Source organism: Falco rusticolus, chromosome 4 (genome assembly GCF_015220075.1).
Source record: "Falco rusticolus isolate bFalRus1 chromosome 4, bFalRus1.pri, whole genome shotgun sequence".
Classification (NCBI taxonomy): domain Eukaryota; kingdom Metazoa; phylum Chordata; class Aves; order Falconiformes; family Falconidae; genus Falco; species Falco rusticolus.
This window is the reverse complement of record NC_051190.1, coordinates 95,241,663-95,247,662: the sequence shown is the minus strand read 5'-3', so window position 1 is coordinate 95,247,662 and position 6,000 is coordinate 95,241,663.

The window sequence follows — 6,000 nt, the reverse complement described above, 5'->3', positions numbered from 1 at the left end:
TCTATTCTCAGCACAGACAGCACTGATCTGCTCTGGAGCCACGCACAAGTCTCCTCATTTTGTGGCGCCTCTCTTTCCTGTTCCACTCTTTGCCTAATTAGCTATGATATTTTTGTGGAAAGGGATAGAGGGGAACTGAGGACAGGATTATCTCCTACAGCATGTAGATTAAAAAAAATAGTACCTTCAGGCTCCACTTTCAGCTAGAACTTCTTAGTATTACTGAAGTATAAATAACAATATTGCATTGCAAAGCACCCCTCTAATATTTAGAGGAAGATGGTGTACAAAAACAGTCACCAGCTGTTCCTTTTCTGCATGCTTAGGATGACTGGTGCCACCCTGTAACTTTTGGGAGCCCTGGCTAGAATTAGCTACTTACACTGGACTTTGATGGACAAGACACTGAATAAGCAAGAGAACCAAAACAGGAGAAATTGTTCTGGCAAGTTTTTTAATTTATTTATTTAAATTAATCTCACAATATAACAATGATTTTTTGAAGACTCAGCTAGTTCTATGAGAATGTGTATTACCATAAAGAAATGCTCAGCCTCCTGATTGAGAAAGAGTATCTTAGAAAATAACAACCTTGGAGGCAGAAGAAGGAGCAGACAAATATGCATTAACTGTTTCAAGCCTGAATTCCCAAGGAAGAAAGACTTTTGAGGCTGTGATTTTCTCTCCAGTTTATTTGTCACTTTCCTTGCCCAATGATTTTGAAACCACTGACTAATTTCTACCACAATTGACAAGAGGATAGACATCTGAAATATAACGTACTATATACATTTTGTGAAAACTTAAAAGCTGACTAGCACACAACAATCCAAATTATTTTCCCTCAAAGCAACTAGGATGTAGCTGCTCTTCCCATATGCAGCTGCTGACAACCAATGGGCAGTTGAACAGGGGTAATCATCCATGGGTAGCCCTGGCCATGTTTTTCAGGGCTATTATCGACAGCTGCTGCATCAACAGCACATGGTGTCGAGCTGACACTATTCAAACTGGAGGAAAGCATGAGGGAGATGAAAGACTGGAGGCAAAGGACAATTCACAAGAAACTTGCTCCCAGAACAACTTGCTTAAATCTCACTGATTCTAAGACAGGGTCCACAGCACAGACACTCTGTCAGTTTTAGAAGAACACAGCAGAATGAGCACATAGCATTAATGTTGACCCCTCAGAAAAGCACTTAAAAAGACTTGCCACTTTGTTTGATATCACTTTCCTTTGTTTCTGTGTGAATATGCAGTATTGCATTATTTGCAAGCTTTTGAGCTCTTTATGCATTAGTTTCATTGTTTTCCTGACTTAACCCTGCAAGAGTGCAGGAGATGCATGTAACTGGACAAGGTAAAAAATCATGAGAAAGTGTGTGGTTTTCCACTGGCCCTGATGAACTTTGCTCAACCCCAGAGAACACAGGGGAAGCTGAGATACTGAAAGCGCTTCTATATAGCTGCCAATCTACCCATACCCAAGTAAAGGAGAAAGATGTAAAAGGCAAGAGCAGACAGTTAAGTGCTTTATTAGGATTTTGATGGAGAAGGCGTGTTAGCCCACAGCCACATGGCAGCAAGCCATTTGTTTTCTGGTTTTGCCCTTCTTCTTGTGGTGCAGTGAAATAAAGTGGAGAAGTTGTTGAGAGACCTCCCAAACTATGGCTACTCAGCCAAGAGGACTGCACTTAGTATAGCTTTTTCTCTGCCATGTGTCCTTCAGACACAGTAGTAAGCTCCTTTAGAGCGAAAGGGAAACAGTCTACTTTCCCTGTTTCTACCCATATACGTTGCACATCAAATGGTATGGGCACAATCCTCCATCCCCTGTCCCAGCTCAGTCACATCAGAGCTGCCCCATTTCAGAGACATCTTGTTGGAACAGAACTTGGCATAAAATACTCTGGTTAAGAAGTTTTCTGTCCTTCCTTCCCCAGCACAGATTTGTGGTCCCAGCTTATTCTCTAGTGCTCTATCCAATGCTATTTGTAAAGTCTTATTTTCACAGGAGGTTCAAACTGAAACAGTTACTGTAGGTGCATCATAGCAGATATGGTGAAGAACACCCTTCTACCAGACTTCCACTCGAATTTCATTCCTAAACAGCTATACTAAGGCCTTAAGCTGCTTTGAACTGAGACCTAAGACTAGCCCGATTTTCATCCTGCTAAAAATGATGAAATTTTTCTGTACATGTTGAATAATGAGGAATAGTGCATTGACGTTAATGCTTTTTCAGTCTCCTAAGGCAGAAGACATGGATGAAGTGTTAAGTTTACACTTACATTACAGAAAAATGCTATTTATTCTTATGGCTACAGATGGCTACAACCTTTTATTTATACTTTTCTCATTTGCCAGTGTTCCTCTCAGTCTCTGTCTAAACTAAGGAAATCTAGACTTGATATTTCAGTGGTGAAAAGGTGAGAAAAGAAAAATGGGTGGAAATTTCCTTCCCTATGAGAAAATTCAGTCTCTTCAAAGCCATTTAAAATCCATTGCAGATCACTTCACAAATCCCATGGGGCACCTCACTTCACACAAAGGCACCACAAAGAAGCGAGGGCCAGCTTGCCTGCGTCACCTCATCTAGTCAAGCAGTAGTTTGCCTACAAAACATACAGTCACCCAAATATTTAAGTTCACTTCAAAAATGTCCCCTGCAAATACCACATTTCCCTCCTTTAAATGATCCATAAACTCTTCTCAAGCAAGGAAGCAGGAGCAAAACAGTTCAAAGTAAGCAAATGGTTTCTAATCCCTCTATACTTGTTAGGAATGGGTCTGCGGTGGAGTATTTGCTCACAGCCTGGGAGCCTGGGGACCATATTTTGCTACCCAGGCAACTTATTCACATCATCAGTAAAGCCCTGTGGATAGTATCTGCAAACTAATGCGCATGAAAAATCCTGCATCTCACCAGCTATGTCTTTAATTTACTTAACAAGATACAAATACAGCATCTGCCTGATGTTTTTTGTAAAGAAAGGAGTGGTTCCCAATGAAGACTTCATCAGAGTTGTTAGACAATGCTTTATCCTCCCGTGCCTGTGCTGAAGATCACCATAAGACTATCAAACATACTCCAAGGATGCATTTCCTTTATATGAAGCTGGTGCTCAAATGTGGCACAGTTTAGACCTCCGTGTGAAACTGAAGATGTGATTCAAAACACCATCTTTGTATCAGAGAGTAATTAGAATTATCTGATGAGTTTTGCCATCAAAGATGATAAAAGAGCGAGAGTCAGCCTTAACTAAAGATGCAAAAACTCCTAGCCTGTTCGCTGAAACCAAGCAGATGTGATGCTTTTATGGATTACTTTGCTCATTTTAGGGACAAAAGTAGAGATTCTCCCCTTTAAAGAGCAAACAGATGTTCTCTGTTTAAATCTTACCTACTTCAAGTAATTGATTGTGGCTATCTAGAGTTTCAGGTATTTTTAAATTCTGAATGTATTAAACACATAGGTTATCCATGGGCCAATGCACATGTTGGTCATACGCCAACACTGTCCAATGTGTGACAAATTCCCAAGCATCAGAGCTGAGGAAATTATTTCAGTCTGTGCAGAACTGTCTTTGACCTGTTTTGAAAAGAGTGCAGGCTAGCTGCTGCCCTGCCCTTTCCACGGGAAGATTTAAGGAGGCTACACCCATTATTTCACTCAGTGCTTCAGGCCCTGTGGTGAGTGTGAACTGCACTTGAAAATCAAGGCTGTAACAAAAAATAGCCTCTCCAGCAAGTTGATACGGGAAAGAAGAGCACCATGTGAACAAATTCTTGCTTTATGTTTTTAACTACTTTTTTCAAGGCAGGAATGTAAATTCATTTATTTTAGACATTTGCAAAAAATAAATGTTTAAGTCCAATTTCTGTGTTACAGTAATACCTGCACTTACATTGCAAGGGCATAGAAAATATCTGGAGGCAAGATTACCAGCTTATCAGTTTCAAACACTCAGTGAGCGCTCCAAAGGAGGACAATTTGGAGAGAATCATGCTGTGGTAAATACTGAAAGTTTTCAATAAGAATTCTTTCAGAACAGAGGCTATCTGAGCATGAGTTTTTTAATGACCACATTTCCAGATGAGAATTTAAAGGAAAGATGAATGTCTCTGTTAGAAAGTCAACGAGTGGGTGCTGTTAATAACTCCAGTAGGTTGGGGATGATTGCACATGACTTACAGCTTTGTTTACTCACTGCATTATTTTTTTTATAAATGACATGGCATAAATCCAAAGGGAAATAATTAGTATCTATGTGCTGAGAAACAAAGCAGTGCTGGCTCTTTTACTCCTAAACTCTCAGAGGAGTAACCAAGAACCAGATTTAAGAAAGAGCTGAAAGTCACAGAAGTGAGACCTAAGTTCACCAAACCAAACCCATATTTTTTAGCATCTCCCCTTGCCCTTAGCCGGTTTCATTGTGGAGCCAGGCACCAAGTATTTGAGTGCCTTACACATTCACTGGACACATAGGCTTTAATGTGCTTTCACTAAGTAGAAAAAAGAGAGAGAAAGATGTACACTTGAGGTTACCACATCATTTGAGGTCGTCTATTAATTGTTCATTACTCAACTGATAACAGCAAGAAAACCTAAAAAAAATTAAATTCACAAACGCAGCTATCATCAAATGCACACAGAGCCTACAAGAGCTCAAAAAGAAAGGTAACATATGGGTAAGGCTGAAAAAGCTAATTTTAACATGATTTAGTTCAGCAAAGAACACATCCTGATTCAAAATGTGGCTTTATTCTTAACTCAGATTTGTTATACTTAGTTATTTTTCTGAAGATTGATTCTCACTTTTAGCAATTATTAAGACATGCTGTTTTGCAAGTAAGTGAGGTCGTTTTACTAAATCTGGTACTTTTTCTTTGGTAACTAGAAGAATGTATAATTAGGCAACTTAATTTTTAGACTGTATTCTATTAGAAAAAGGCAGATAATGCTTCCTATTTCTAAGGGGATTCCTTTTTATTCATGATTTGAGTTAAGCTAATTTGGATGGAAATTTCAATTACATATAAAAGGAAAAAATTTATATGCTTTAATCAATTAAATATAATTACATGGAGTACTATGGATAATAACAAAACATTTATTGAATTATATTTTGAAGTTAAAGCTCTTTGAGTAAGGAATTCTTTGTGGCTATCTGTCCTTCAAGATATCTAGAAGCAGAGGAGGTTAACTTCTCCTCTTCAAGGTTTTGTCATTAGGTTGTAAATTTTCTTCACAGAGGTCTCAACTCCCAACCAATTTGTCAAGTTCTAATGGTCCTTGTACTGAATTTAGTTTTTCATGCAGCAATATAATTTATTACTTCAGCAAATGTTACACACAAACACTAGAGGTGATTTCACCTATTTCATTGACTGGAGTTTTGTGACTGACAAAATAATACTGATTTTTTTCCTGAGTGTAATTTACAAGGATTTAATAAATAAATCTAATCCACGATACACATTTTCATAGCAATATTCAGGTCATAAGTGGTAAACATATTTTAGTAGAAAATCTTCATCACAGTGGGCCCGGTTGCATGTCTTTTTTTGAAGCCACCATTGTTTTATTCTGTCTTTTCACACCAAGACAAAAAAACAAACCACCAAACTAACATGTTAGTTTCTTTGTTAATCTACTCCTAAGTTAGTTTGGAAATGGGTCAGTTAATGCTCTGTCATTCTGCTTAAGATATTTTTCTTATAAATGAAGCAAAAGAATTCTTTATCTTTGTTTATAAACTGTTTTTCCTCAAGGCTTTTTATCTCTTCATATCAATCAGCCAAGACTAATATATGTGACAGAAAGTAGGACAGAGATCCCTAAAGAGGGACAAAAAAATGAAATGACAAATAAGCTGGAAAAGATGCAGGGTCATTTCCCTTTCAGCTTCAGTGAAATACCTTGCTTCATGAATCAGCATTGAAGACACAAATAGTTCGCAATTATAAAAAAAGTAAGATGATGAATGCCAGACATTT